This window comes from Narcine bancroftii, chromosome 9, assembly GCF_036971445.1.
Source record: "Narcine bancroftii isolate sNarBan1 chromosome 9, sNarBan1.hap1, whole genome shotgun sequence".
NCBI lineage: Eukaryota > Metazoa > Chordata > Chondrichthyes > Torpediniformes > Narcinidae > Narcine > Narcine bancroftii.
In genome coordinates, this window is record NC_091477.1 from 21,863,483 (window position 1) to 21,879,616 (window position 16,134).

Here is a 16,134-nt window from a genome sequence, read left to right on the forward strand (position 1 = left end):
TGCTTGTACAATCAGATGACAAACTTAATGACGTGACTTGCTGTGCAGGGCTGAATGGCCTACCCCCACTACTATTGATCTTGAGTGGAGATGGAGAAGATACTTCTCAGTCACAGGAGAATCCTCGCAAGTTGGGTCACAATGAAGTTGGTTTATATCTTTGGTAGGAGTTTGCAATGTACTCCCATTTTCAAAACAAATATTTCCAAATGATCTCCTTAAAAATGTTGTTTTAGTTACTGGCCACTTGATTCTCACAACGATAGTTTGCAACCCAAGATTCAATGGGGCAGAGGAAGAGACACGTTGAGTTCACCTTTCTTCAAGCTGCATCAACTCTAGACCCCCTGCAAATTTCATGTGGCCAAGCCCAAACCCCAAACCCACACACATCATATAAAGCTCTCATTTATCAGAGACATATTGGAGCAGTGCGGTCTTTCGCTTTATTGACTCTAGTATTGCTTTTTTATTTATAAATATTTTTCTGACACGTTAACTGTTGTGTGAAAGGTGATGGTGCCTAAACAGATGTCATGATAAAAATTCTCCTCCTCCGCACCTGTCCCTCTTCTTCACCCACCCTGTAAGATCCCTTTCGAATAGTTTCACAGCAAGGCAATGGCTGCCTCAGCCCTGGTTGTTTAACTCTGCTATCAGGCCTCAATCTCCTCACAAGCTGCATCTTCACTGTGGCAAACAGGTCGTTAGAGTCGGCATGAAAATGGAGAGCGCAGCCTTTGCAAGCAGGAGCTGCTGAGCAAATACAGTTATGTGAGGTTAAACCCTGCTGTGGTTTACCAATGGAAAATGCAGAGACAGAGTTTTCTGTGCGTGTTTTTTTTTCACCTGAACAACATCTGCACTGAATTAGCTGTTGAACGAAGTGAGGAACCACGGACAGGGCCCATGAACAGATGGAATGGAAAGGTGTCCGAGCACGGTGTTCAACAGCAAAAGTTGTTTTTTTTCTCCCATACTTAAGTAGAGGTCACCTGCTGGTTATAGGTCATGTCTGCATCTGTGACCACATATTTACAGTCTAGAAAACTGAAAAGACTGTAGCTGACCACAATACAAATCTGTAGGCCTCGTCTTCCATTAACTGTTACTGACTTCACCATCCTATAGCTCTATTGTTAAAAAAAATCAATGGGGCTTACATTCTGTTCTTTAGGCTAGAAAACAGGACAGCTTTTTCAAGCTATGATGTCACCTCATGTATAGAAGGCTGGAAAATGTTTCACTAGCAGGTCATTTAGCTGTTCCTTACAAAATTGTATCCATGGCATCAAGAAGATGACTGACAGGGCGAACGAAGAAGGTTCCAGATGTTGCCTGAAAAATTCCAAGACACTTCACCTCTGTAAAACTCCAATAGAAACTAGGAACAGATGAGGCCTCTTCATGTGCACCATCCCAGGGATACAACATGCCAGACTATTTTTATACCCTACTGTGATTGCGTATGAACCATCCCGTTTGCTGTTTTTAGTTGGGAGAGAAATTCATCCTTGGATTTGCTTCCAGGCATAATCACATCCACAGATGCCCCTCCAAGCCACAAATGCAACTGAATGGCTGGGCAATCAGAACAACAGGTTGTGATTTTCCCGCTGTGCTTGCAACTAAAGGACTTCTTCAAAATTTTTTCAATTAAAAATTTTACAAAGCTTTCACTTGCTTTCACCACATAGTTTCCAGGGTAAGTTGTCCCCAGTATCCAATTCCTTTGTCTTCATTTATTTAAGACAGCACACGGCAGAATTTTACAGTGGTTGGCTGTAAGGTGGTATGAAGATAGTGTGGTCCAGGTTAGGAATAGCAAAACAGCATGAAGAGCCTGTTGGAAAAAAAATGGTCCTATCAGCATTCTGAAACAATATTCACAATGGATTCTTTCCTAACCTCAAATTGAGTTTGATAAATCTTTACCATTTGACAAATAAAGAGAAGGGATAAGCCAAGAAACATTGTCCACACCAAACAAGTTGCAAATGTAGTCCGATTTCCTTGAGTTTGTCTCATAGCTTTCTAAACCTTTACTGTCCGTGAACCTGTCTAAATGTCTTTTAAACATTGTAAATAGTTGCATCTCTACCACTTCCTCTGGCAACTCAATCCACATACCTACTGAGCTCTGTGTTTATAAAAAAAAAAAAAAGGTGCCCCTCAGATCCTTTGTAAATCTTGCCCCTCTCACTTTATTTCTATGCTCTCCCCTACTATGGGGAAAAAGACCATGATGTTTATCCTAACTATGTGCCTCACGATTTTATGCTGTCCTATGCGGTTACCCCTCAGTTTCGTATGCTCCATGGAAAAAGTCCCTGTGTATCCAGCCTCTCCTTATAATTCAAGCCCTCCAGTTCCAATAATATCTTGTGAATCTTTTTAGCACTCTTTTCAGCTTAATAACGGTTTTCGTATAGTTGAACTGCACACAATGTTCTGTACAGTTGTGTCATGATGTCCCAACTGCTGTACTCAATGCCCTGATCGAGGAAGGCAAGCATGCCAAACATCATCTTCACCAGCTTGTCTACCTGTGTCACCACTTTCATGGAACTCTGCACCTGCATCCCGAGGTGTCTCTCTTCAACAACACTCTCTGGGGCTTGACCTTTTAGGGTGTCAGTTTGCCCTGGTTGAACTTACTAAAATACAAAATGCTACACTTGTCTGAGTTAAATTCCATCAGCAATTTCATGACCTATTTTCCCAGTTGATGGAATTGTAATCTCAGACAACCTTCTTCACTGTCCACTACACCACCAATTTTGGTGTCATCTGCAAACTTAATAACCATGGCAAATGCATTGTCATTCAAGTCATTAACAAAGATGACAAACAACAGTGGAAGTAGCACAGATCCCTGTTGACACAGCCCTCCACTATCATCCTTTAACTCCTACTGTCAAGCCAATTCTATATCCAATTGGCCAGATCACATGGACCATAGAACACTTTAGCACAGAAACAGGCTACTTTGGCCCTTTTAGTCTGTGGTGAATTTTTTTTTGCCTAGTCCTTCTGACCAGCACCCAGTCCATAGCCCTCCATACCTCTCCCATCCATGTTTCTGCCCAAATTCTTCTTAAATGTTAAAATTGAGCCTGCATTCACCACTTCAGCTGACAGTGCATTCCACACTCCCAGCACACTCTTTGTGAAGAAGTTCCCCCTCATGTTTCCCCTAAACATTTCCCCTTTCACTCTTAACCCATGTCCTATGACCCATGTATTTCACTTACCCTCAGTGGAAAAAGTCTATCGACATTTACTCTTATCTATCCCCTTCATAATTTTAAATACCTCCATCATATCTCCTCTCATTTTTCTATGCTGAAAGGAATAAAGTCCAAACCTATTCAACCTTGTAGCTCAATTCTTAAAGTCCATGTGCCATCCTAGTTAATCTTCTCTGCAGCCTTTATATCTTATTGATATCTTTCCTGTAGTTAAGTGACCAAAACTGCACACAATACTCCAAAATTGGCCTCACCAATGTCTTATACAACTTTATCATAACATCCAAACTTTGATTTATGAAAGTCAATATGCCAAAAACTCTCTTTACAATGCTATCCATCACTTTGAGGGAATTATGTATCTGTATTCTCAGATCCTTCTGTTCTACCGCACTCCTCAGTGCCTTACCATTTACCATATATATCCTTTCTTGGTTTGTCCTGCCAAAAATGCAGCACCTCACACTAGTCTGCATTAAATTCCATCTGCCATTTTTCAGCCCACTTTTCCAGCTGGTTCAGATCCCTCTCCCAAGCTTTGAAAACCTTTGCCGTCCATAATGCCTCTAATTAGGGTCACCTGCAAATGTGCTGATCCAATTTACCACATTATCATCCAGATCATTGATATAGATAACAAACAACAATGGTCCCAGCACCGATCCCTGAGGCAGACCCCTAGTCACAGGCCATCATTCTGAGAGGCATTCATCCATCACTCCTTTCTGGCTTCTCCTGTCCAGCCATTGTCGAATCTAGTTCAGTACTTCATCATGAATTCCGGTCTAGCTTACTATGCAGGATCTTGTCAAAGACCTTGTTAAATTCCATATCAACAACATCCAGTACCCTACCCTCATCAATCCTCTTCGACACTTCTTAAAAAAAATCAAATGGGAATAGGAGGTCATTATTTCCCATGCACCAAGCCATGCTGACTGTCCAAACTCAGGTAGACCCTAACCCTCCGAACTGTCCCAGTTTCCCACCACTGATGTTTGGCTCCCTTACCTTTGCAGCCCTTCTTAAATAAAGACAGAGCATTACTCTCCACTCTTCTGGTTCCTTCCCCATGCCTAATGATGCTACAGATATCACTGCCAGGACCCCTGCAATTTCTTCCTTAGCTTCTTACAATGTGATAAGTTAAAAAATAAAGTTTAAATATGTTGTTGCCTGAAAACAGCTTTTCTTTCTTAATAGACAATTATCTTCATCAATCCAGGTATGTTTGAGTTAGATGCTTAGAAATTTGGATACAAATTTATTTTTTTTACAGTGAAATGCTATTATGAATGGGTGGAATCAGACTTCTCTGGATATACAAATAGATAATTCAAGTCTACGTATCTAATATGACTTCTGCATTGGACTTGCATCAATTTAAATCATGATACCTTCCATTTGAAACATTATTGATGAAATTAATAAACATGTTCCCTAACACCAATCCCTTGACTCTTCAATTGACCTCCCAAATCTCACATGAATCTTATTTCCTGATTGTCCCAACTTCCCAAACTCACCAACTCCGGACAACCTGATTACCCTGGCTCCTCAGCAAATTTTAAGGCTCCTTCATCAACCTGGTTCTCCCATTGTACTCCTTCTTCCAAACCCCAGACTCCCCAAACTTCTTGACTCGAAGAATTCTCCATCTTCCAATGTTGAAATAGTCATCAGTGCAGTGTGCTATGTGCCAAATCCTTCTTGCATGTTTTAGAGTTCACGTGAATGTCTAAGCCCTGATTTCAGAGGTAACAAATATCATTCAGTGACACACATCCCTCATTTACTTCCATGTCTTCCCCCTCCACCTCTCCTGTCTTTGTCTGTTTCATTTCCTATTACCTCTTAGCCCCTCCTAACCATTACCCATTCATTTTTATGCTTGATATCTCTTGTTCTAACCTTAGTCTTGAGAAAAAGCCCCATCCAAAAACCTTGACTGTCCATTGCTCTCTATGGATGCTTCATGACCCAATGTGGCACAATGAATCTTTCCAGATTCTCTTCATTTGCTCAGTATCTTCCAGCATTCTATGCAGAATGGCAATGTCAAGAACTCCTTGGAATTTTCTGATCTATCTATCTGGAGCTGACATCTGTACCTCGCTTCTACTCTGAAATGCTACTCTATTTATTCTTTTTGAGCATGTATTGTCCATCCTTAAACCCTTGGGGTGATGTAATGAGCCACTTTATCAAAGATTTCAATCTGTGCAGAACAGGAATGTATTGAACATTGAAGAAGGGCAATAACTTTCTGGAGACAAAACTCATTTTGGGCTAATTTTGTCACAAAAGAACTGTAACCAAATTTAAATTGAGGGGATGGAATGTTGAAACAAAAGGTTGCTTGGTCTTTAATTATTGCAGAATAATTGCTTTTTGGTTCAGGTGTAACTGCTTAAAACTCCATTAATGAGTGAAGAACTGTACAAAGTTCAGAGATGGACCAAAGGTTACAAAATAAATATCAGTCAATAATGCAAGGTAAGTGTTTAATGGTGGTTGTGGTTAGACATCACAGGCGGATGAGTCGCTGATACATGTTGGATTCCAGCTACTGAAGTTAAATAAAGAAAGAGGAAACAAGAGATATGAAAAATCAATTCTTTCCATCAAATCAAGTGGCCTTCATGATTTTACAAATAATTTCTGTTGAGAGAACATTGAAAAAGCATATTGTGAAGGTATAACAGGCAAGGAAAGCAAAGGAATTTTCACCAGCATGCTTCATTTGTGCAGCTAGTTTTGAGTATGACTGGTGGTACTTTTGAATGGACCTTTTCTAACTCAGTACTTATCTCTGTATTTACCTGAGTTAAATCAGGGAAAAGTTGTGGAAAAGACCGCAACTCTCACACTCACCTTTTGACATGAGTTTCTCCTGATTAAATATCAATTGAGAGAAGGCTTGGTTGGCATTTCATCCACCGTTTTTTATATATATAGATATAGATATCTATATCTATATATATGTATATATATATATATATATATATATGTATATATAGATATAGATATAGATATTTCTATATCTATATATATAGATATCTATATCGATATAGATATATATATATATAGATATATATATTGCTCTGTGATACATCTGTGAGCCATCTGCAAAATACACTGCATTATTCTCCATGCTACTCCATCAGCATCTACCAAATCGACAGAATCCCCTACCAAGAAGACCAAGAGCAGCAGAAGATATATGCTTCAGCAATTCCATGCTTCCTGCCAAGCCATAATTCTGACTTGTTAAGTTTATTGTCAATCGATTGCACAAGTACAACCTGGCAAAACAGTGATCTCTGGTTCTTGGTGTGTAACGTGCAGACACATAACCAGATATTTACGGATAAAAAATACACACACAAATAAATAAATAAATAAATAGATAAATAGATAAATCGGCGTTGCTTTATGAATATGAGAGTCTTGGGTGGTTAGTGTGACCAGTTCCTTTTGCTGATCAGCCTTCTAACTGACCGTGGGAAGAAGCTGTTCCTCAGCCTGGTGGTCTGATATTCTTGTATCTCTTTCCTAATGGGAGCAGCTATGTGCGGGATTTTGTAGATCCCAGTAAATCACATAAGTGGGGCAAGTAAAACTCAGTGATCCTTTTTGCCACTCTTTATGGTCCCATTGATTGACCTCTGATCAATTTCTCTGCAGTAACCCCATACAACACTGTAATGCAGTCGGCCAGGAGGTTCTTGATAGAGCTCCCTTAGAAGGTTGACGTGGTAGTGGCCAGTAGCTTTGCTCACTTCAGACGTCTCTGGAACTGCAATCGCTGTTTCACCTTTCTGACAAGTGAGGAGATGTTGTGTCCAAGGTACATGGCACTCTACTCCCTCCACCACAGAGTTATTGTTTCGTCATGGAGGGTGGTTGCTCCTGGTCGTCCTGAAGTCCACAGTCATCTCCTTCGTCTTGTCCATGTTGAGACTCAGCTTGTTACTCTCGCACCATATCACGAGATTTTCCACCTCTTCTCTGGAGTGTGACTCATCATTGTGGCTGATGACGCCAACTATTGGTCCTCCATCAGTGTTGCGTCTAAGTCTTGGCACCTCCTGTCTGATCTCTAGCAGAAGTTAGCTCACCGTCACCTTCTCAAAGACAGTTAGCTACATGTGCAGGCCTTGATCCTGATTCTGTTCTTGACTCTGATCAATTAACTCAAAGGTTAAAGGCTCAAAATATGTTATTTCCTTAAAGGAAGAAAAATGGTGATTATTTTTACTGAGGCCAAGAAAGATCAGGCAGGGTGTGAATTATCTTCACCTTCAACATTCCAAATGGCGATGCGCTTTGATACAACTAATCCCATTGTATCATATAATGTTAAGCAAGTTATGTATTCATGAAGGCAGTGCCCAGTAAAAGAATGAAAATTCAGGACAATGGTGAGAGTTCTTTCATAGGGATTTTTTTTTTAAATCAGGTTTTTGTGATTTCTTCACACCATTACATCCACACTGGACATTTGGCAGAACTTGTGGTGGGGATTGCACTAATGCTGCCAAAGGTTTATTGGAATGGGTAATGAAATTGCTACCTGTATTAAAGTGCAGTTTGCTAGGAATTTTTTGTAGGATTTGTGGGATTTATTATTCAAGACTTTGAGGCTGTGATGTGTGCTTGGAGAGATGGGTTATTGGCAGTGGTGGGATGGGAGGGAAGAATTATGTTTTTAGTTTAACAACATTTTGAACACAGACTTCCTACCCACCAGACTGTTTGTTGCTTTGTCTGTCTTTTCACTTGCTGAAAGTACTTGCTGAATATCCATCAAAGTAAATGTTTGTTGCAAAGGTACACATTGGCATGTAGCACACCACTCCCTAGTTCAACCCTTTCATCCTCTTGCAAGATGTGTTGGATTTCAGTTATAAGCAGGAATTGAGATGAAGACATTCCAGCCAAGAAATTATTTTTGGTAATAAAAATTGTAAACCAGTTTCTATCCATTAAATCAATTTTCTTTCTAATTATGAAACATTGAGTGAACTTTTTGAGAGAGCTCAATTTCAGACTACAGGAAACTGAGATTTTCAAGCAGAGATGAGAAAGGCCTTGTGCAAATTATTTTTAAAGAGGGAAATACATTGAACATGAATAACATAAAACTTGGATGCATATAAGAGATCAAAGGCTGAGATTAAAGAGCAGGGTGGGGGTGGTGGAATGCAGCAGACTAAAAACAATTCAATCTTACTGGTTTAAAAAAAATGACAGAGTAAATGCTAATTAAGATCTTATTTGAAATGTTCTGTTACAAAAAAAAATAAAAGTTTGTAAACTTTTAGTGTAGATGTGAATAGTGGAAAGTAAAATTATATATATATATATGGGAAATAAAACACTCAGTTGTTGTCGGCTGCAAAAGATGTCATCTGAAATGCTGAGATGTAGGCTCTGATCATCTTTAGGAAATGTTTGGACTCTGTGGTGGGACCCAGCAGCAGTATTTTCAATGGATGTGGAGGCTCGGCCAGTAGAGGAATGTTAAGTTTTCCATTGGAACCACATGTCGATGGTGTTTCACTTTCCACTTCTTTGCTCCACACTGTTTGCATACCTCTGCCATGGAGCCAATTACAACTGCATTAATGGAAGAATACTCAATGTCAACTGAGTAATTGAATGCAGCATTTAGCGGGTCGGCTGTAGTACATGGTGCTGCCCTTCGGCTGGTGGCTTTTGTTCTCATTGCTCGGAGTCTTGCTTGTTCTTCCTCAGCAGACTCTTGTCTACTCATGAAATGCCTGGCGGCATCAGCACTGAGGTGGGCTTGGCGTTGTTCCATGGTTACCTGCTGCCTGTTCCTTTTTTGGCTGGAGGCCTGAGCACTGAGGCAACCCTGGTGTTGCTTTGGCCACTTGTTTTTATTCCAAATGTACATTGATGGACAGCACTTTAACTAATTGAGGTGTCCCTCTTGCAAGTTCAATTATTTTTTGAACTTCATATGACCTTAAAGGTTAAATTCAATGTGCTCATGACATTCAGTATCAAATGTTACCCCTACTGAACCTCCTTGGACATTTCTAGAGTGCTCCATATTGATTTGCATGGAAAACAGACAAACAGACACACATGCACAAATAAATAAATAGATTGTGTGTGTGTGAGTGTATGTATATATTATATATATATATATATATATATATATATGCCCTCACAGTTGCTTTATTTAAATATAAATGCTCAAAAGGTATGGCACGGTTAGCACAAAGCTATTCCAGCACCAGTGACATGGGTTCAAATCTGGTGCTGTCTGTAAGGAGCTTATACTTTCTCCCCGTATCTGCATGGGTTTCCTCCCAATGGTCCAGTTTCCTCCCGTTGTTCAAATCGTAATGGGCGGGGGTGGGGGGGTGGTGTAGGTAGGTCAACTGGGTGTAATTAGGCAGCCCAGACTTGTGAGCTGAAAGGGCCTGGTGCCATGGCAAGAATGTCCCAAACCATGACCTTGGTCCACACACAGCTGTCTCACCATCACCTCACCTGGTCTTAAACAGAAGTGTTTGTCAATCCAATGTACTGCTTTAGGGGACTCCACAGCCCCATAATTTAATGAAAAATGTAGTACTAACCCTCATAAGGAATTGTTGGAGAAGATGACCTTGGTCACAGAGTTAAGCAATGTATATATAAATATATATATATATACAGACTTAGAGGAAGTGAATCAGTCATTAGTAGAGCAAATTCCAGAAGTTTGGGCCAAGGCAGCAGAAGGGATGGCATCAGGGTGAAGTGTTTGTAGTTGTGGATGTTCAATATACCTTAAACAGAGAGGAGTGGTTATCTCGGAGAGTGACATGTTTGGGGACGATTAAAAAGATAACAAGCAAGTGATCACAAGACTAAAAACCAAGGGGGAGAAATTTAAAATCGAGGAACAGCTTCACCAGGAGCTGATGTTGGCCTGCAAGCAAAAATGTGATGGACAAGTTAGAACAGGTATGAATTGGAACTCAGATGATGGAGTTTTGAATGATCTGATAACAGAATGAAAGAATCTCGCGGGATGGTGTTGAAACACTCGAGTCATGTGCAGAACAAGGATTTCAGCAGCAGGTTGAGGAGGAGAAGGAAATAAACAGCATTGGTGAGGGCAATGGTGCAATATTTATTCCATGCTTGAACATGATGTCTAAGGCCGAAACAGTCTGATTCAGTAAGACATAGCTGCCAGAGAGATGGATAAACCAATAGGGTCCAAAACAATAGCTTTTACATAGATCATGGAACATTACAGCACAGTACAGGCCTTTTGGCCCAAGATGTTACACCAACCCATATTTTTCTTTGGCTTGGCTTCGCGGACGAAGATTTATGGAGGGGGTAAATGTCCACGTCAGCTGCAGGCTCGTTTGTGGCTGACAAGTCCGATGCGGGACAGGCAGACACGGTTGCAGCGGTTGCAGGGGAAAATTGGTGGGTTGGGGTTGGGTGTTGGGTTTTTCCTCCTTTGCCTTTTCTCAGTGAGGTGGGCTCTGCGGTCTTCTTCAAAGGAGGTTGCAGCCCGCCGAACTGTGAGGCGCCAAGATGCACGGTTTGAGGTGATATCAGCCCACTGTCAATGTGGCAGGCACCAAGAGATTTCTTTAGGCAGTCCTTGTACCTTTTCTTTGGTGCACCTCTGTCACGGTGGCCAGTGGAGAGCTCGCCATATAACACGATCTTGGGAAGGCGATGGTCCTCCATTCTGGAGACGTGACCCACCCAGCGCAGCTGGATCTTCACACCAACCCATATATACCTACCAAAAACAACTAAACCCTCCCTTCCTCATACCCCTCTGTTTTCCTTTCATCCATTTGCCTATCTGTCTCTTAAATGCCCCCATTGTTCCAGCCTCCATCATTAACCTTGGCAATGCACTCCAGGCAATTACAACTCTGTTAAAAAAAACCTTATATTTGATGTCTCCCCTAAACTTACCTCACTTTCACTTTGTACGGATGTCCTCTGGTGTTACTGGTTCTGCCCTGGGAGAAAGGTGCGAACTGTCTACCTTATGTGGGCCTCTCTTAGTCTTGTAGACCTCTATTCAGTCACCTCTCATCCTTCATCGCTCCAAAGTGAAAAGCCCTAGCTCTGTAAACCTTGCCTCATGAGGCATATTTTCCCCTCTAGGCAACATCTTGGTAAACCTCCTCTGTACCCTCTCCATACCTTCTACAATCTTTCCTGTGATGAGGTGACCAGAAATGAGTGCAATGTTCCAAGTGTAGTCTCTACCCAATATTTAGCTTATGAAATTTACTTTGCTAGTTACTGGGAGATACATGAGCAGCTTGCGTATTCACCAGTGCTGCTAAGGACCAGGTGAGGTGATGGTGAGACAGCTGTGTGTGGACCAAAGTCATGGTTTGGGACATTCTTGCCATAAGTAAGCAACTGATATGGATGAAAGATTGATCCTTTGAGGTTACCAGAATAAATAATGCAAAAGTAAATCACAAAATTCTGTAGACATTGTAGTTGAAGTAAAAACACAAAATACTGGAGAAGCTCAGCAGGTTAAACAGTGCCGATGTTACGGGCTTGAGCCCTTAATCAGAGTATGAGAAAATGCCGACAAGCGTCCGAACAAAAGAGTAGGAGGGGGGAGGGGATAGGCAAGGCAGGAGATGATAGGTGGAGAAAGGAGGGAGGGGAAAAGTGCAATGAGGGGGAGAGGGGAATGGTAGGCCTGTGTGGATGAAAGAACAGGAAGGACAGGAAAAGAGGGGAGGGGAAAGAAAAGGAAGTTTAATGGAAAGCAATAAAGTCGATGTTCATGCCACGTGGCTGGAGAGTGTCCAGACGGAGAGAGTCACCCCCTTCCATCCCCCTTCCCCCTCATTGCTGTTGTCCCCTCCCTCCTTTCTTCACCTATCATCTCTCCTTTTGCCACGCCCCTGCCCCCCCCCCCCCCCACCCCCACTTCCCTTTGTTCAGACACTTGCTGGCATTTTCTCATGCTTTGATAAAGGACTCAAGCACAAAACTTCGGTTATGTATCTTTGCTACATAAAAGACACTTTGACCTGGTGAGCTTCTCCAGAGGAAATAATGCAGGCCAAGGAAAAGAAACTATTCCTGACGATCTTCTTGCTGGAATTTAATGAAAGCTAAACCTGGAGAGCATGTTCCTAACCAGCAGGGCAGCAGTGGAAGGGTTCTGGGAGAAGCAGGGCACTAAAATAAAAGATCATTTATTTTTAATTAAGAGTCATTTTGGCTCTATACTGGTGCAAAACTATGTATTCAATTGCAGGACATGTTTAGTGAAAATGTAAGCATTAACTTAATAGTCTATAGACCATTCAAGAATGCAGTGTTGGCAAGAGAATGCTTGGAGAACTTGATGCAACCACTCCGATCTTTTTTAAAAAAACATTGTTGCCTTTGGCCACAATTAAATTAGAAGCATTTCATCTTGGGTCATTAGTGAACTTTGAAATATAATAACTGTGATCGAAGCTATTTTGGAATAAATTTAATTTGTCTCCTTTCCTAATTAGTTGCTTTCATCTGTCAAGAAAATGCATCTTTCTTTCTTTGTCAACATTTTATGGTAATGAAATGCAATTCCTCACTGATGAATCATCTCGCACCTGCTTAAGTCGAATGTGATTGATTTTTGGGACGATGTTTGAAAATCTGTGAAAAATTATTTTCTCTTTTTGATTATCAAGTGGAGAATTTGAGGCTCAATGTTTTTATGACAGAGTTTTAATGAATATTAATTTTAAAGCTTCCAATTACTGTGGGACCCAAAACATCACAAGATGAAACTTCAAATGAAATGGTTTAGGATGAGGAGAGCACTCGTTGAGATATCTATGGTCTATTTGAAATATTTGAAACACATTTCACCATAATCCAAATAAAATTGCCATAAAAGTAATAAACTTAAGTAAATTTTGATTTCATCACATTCTCTTTACTTTTCACTGAAACATTTTAAAATAAAATGATGAAAGCAAATCTGAAATTCATTAATTGAAACCCATATTCAGTTTTGGTTAACATTCTATATTACTCTCATTTAATAACCTTAACTAAAACTTTGAATGCCTCAAATAGATGATAATCAAAGTCATTATTTTTGTATTTTTTTATTATTTATTCATCCTTTTATCATGTTGAAAAATGATTACTAAAAACAAATATTCAGGAGGTTTTCCATCTTTGACAAAGATGCTTGTTTTATGTTTCTTAAAATTCAAAATGCACACATTGCTTCGTGTTAGTCTAACTTTCCCCTCACTGTTAAGACAAAATAATTTCACATGCTAGGAAGCAATGCATGTCTAACTGTTAACTGGTGATAATTTCTATTGCTCAGTTAAGGATCTTCCCCCAAATGATGAAGATCGGCAGAAACGTTAACTGTACGAAGACAATAAATGCACCGATTGAAGTCCGGCATTTTGCAGAAGTGTGAAAATAAAATGGGATAACTGTGCCAATACAAAGATGCAAAGAAATTGTTTAAAATGATCCATTTTAACGTAATTTTACCCTTGTTAAATCAGCTGCATATCCAACTCACAAATATAGTTTAATGTACCTAAATCTAGTTATTAAAAAAAGGAATTTAGGACTACCATAACAGTCCTGAATAAATCTTCTATTGTGTGAGAAAACTGAGGATATGCCAGTAATAAAATGGCATTCTCACAATCCACAGAGTTCAAAAATCTCCCTTCCCTCAGTGTTATTCGTCCATCTCTACTTCTCAGGGATAAGAATATACCAGTTTCCATCAGATTACAAGAAAATAATTAATCATGAAGCTCAGATGCTGTCATAAACCATATCATCTAAGCCACTTCTTAAATTCATTGGGAAGCATGTGCTTTTAATTATAATCCAGAGTGAACAGTGGGTATTTCATAGAATATTGGCTTTTTAGATGTTTTTATTTACTGCAATGGCTCCTTCAATAATATGGGTGTTGAACTGAAGATAAAATACAGTATAAATATACATTTGTGTGTGATTTTACATTACTGGTTGCTGTTTTATAATGGACTCTGAGTAATTGATTATGGTTATTTGGAATTTAATAATTGAACAATAGCCAATATGAAATATTTGGAACATTTATAACAGGGGAAATAACAGTGATTTCCTATTAATAATGATTAAGGAATATTTATTGAAGCATGCTGAATCTAAATCAGAGAAAAAAAATAGTTGGGAAATCTTGCCCAGAAAGATAAATAGAAGAGGTAAAGGGAATGATTAAACAGAGAGGAAGAAAAGTTTTAAAAAAAACACTTTCCTAGTGGGTCAAACAGCATCCATAGCGTGAAACCTTTTTCAAGACTTTAAATCCCCTAACAAACATTCTGAAGTAATGAAACTCCGCCACTAATTAAGGTCTGTTCCGTTGCTGAGAATTTAAGAAATAAATAGAGATTTGGTGTTTGGTGGAATATATGTTGAGTAAATATTGAAACTTCAAGTTTTCTGTATGGGATTCCTGAATCCCTTGAAAGATACCACTCCAATGAGAGATTTATAAAAAAATGGGAGAGCAACTTTTCATCTTTTACCACATTTGTATGAATGCTGGGGTTTATTTAATGATTGACTTCATAATAAGAAAAAAACCCATCTAATTTTACTGAAAAATATGGACCAAAATGCTGTGTGTATTCCATTACCATTGAAAAGCAGAGAAGTTTATCATGATTGTATAAACTTGAATTAATCAGCAAAAATTTCCTTTGCTTCTTACTGACAATTGAATGTGATTGTTTTAATTTATTGCCACTGGAAGCTCAATGTTTGTTTCTGTTTTTCAAAGAAAGGCTTCAAATTCACAGCTCAAACACATATCAGCCAATCTGTTTCTGTTCTGGACTCCCACAACATCAAAACAAAGTGTACTATTTTATCTTGTTCCAAAAATGCCTTCTCTTAATAAAGTTAAAATGCAAGACACATATTTGGCAAATAAATTGATTATGAGATTATGAAATAAAGGAAAGCACATGGTCTTTCTCAAACTTTGGAAATTGGCACATAGATCCTGGTGTTGTCCTGTGAAAGAAAGAGATTGTATTTGTGGAGAGCTGTCTCAACTCTCAGAGCTATCCCAGATTGCTCTAAATAAAATAAATTCTTTTCAAAGTCCATTGATTGCTGTCAGTAGGGGAAGTATGGCAGCCATTTTGTATGCTACAAGATTGTTCAAGCAGCATGGAGATAAAGGGTTGTTTTAAATTTGAGTAAAATAGGTTGATCTCCACATCCAGGGGAAATATTATTTTTCACTTTGTGCTGTGAGATCTGTAATATCCACCTGAGCCATCAGAACAAAAGGAAATGACAAATCTAGAAATAGAACACTCCTTCAATATACTTGATGCAGTAAAAGTTCAAAAATCAGGATGCCAGAAATCCGGCCCACCCGAGAATCTGGACTTCTCAAAAACTCACAGCTTCTGCGTGCGTGCATGTGTGCGTGCATGCATAAGCACCACAGATGCACGACGGCAACAAGCAACCGCATGGAAGTCATGGAAATGAAAGAATTTTTTTGTTCTTTGTATTTTATATTAAAAAATGTTTCATTTAATAAACTATCAAAATTTAGCTGTTTATTTTCTTTTAATTTGAATTTTAAAAATACAATCCTCGAATCCGGAAAATCCAAAAATCCATCCAACCCAATCCAGATTTTAAGATTTTTACAGTACGACAATACACATTGCCACATCAAATTTTGGGTATTGGGATCAACCCTTATACATTGTGATACTCTCATGTTCCTATGTCCTAGTGATGTGCACAGATGTTGCACCAGCCTGAGGTTGATTGCTTGTGGTGTCAAATGAAGATGATATTATAA

At 39.4% G+C, this 16,134-nt stretch overlaps 1 protein-coding gene and 1 long non-coding RNA gene across 20 annotated transcripts in view; both read left to right on the forward strand.

Moving 5' to 3' along the window:
• LOC138743274 (lymphoid enhancer-binding factor 1-like) overlaps positions 1 to 16,134 on the forward strand; it is a 216,965-nt gene that overhangs the window by 55,700 nt on the left and 145,131 nt on the right. The gene's annotated exons all lie outside the window — the stretch shown is intronic.
• On the forward strand, positions 5,641 to 13,747 carry LOC138743279 (uncharacterized). The gene is made up of 2 exons (XR_011344778.1): positions 5,641 to 5,747; positions 13,618 to 13,747. It is a non-coding gene; the product is annotated as an uncharacterized lncRNA (long non-coding RNA).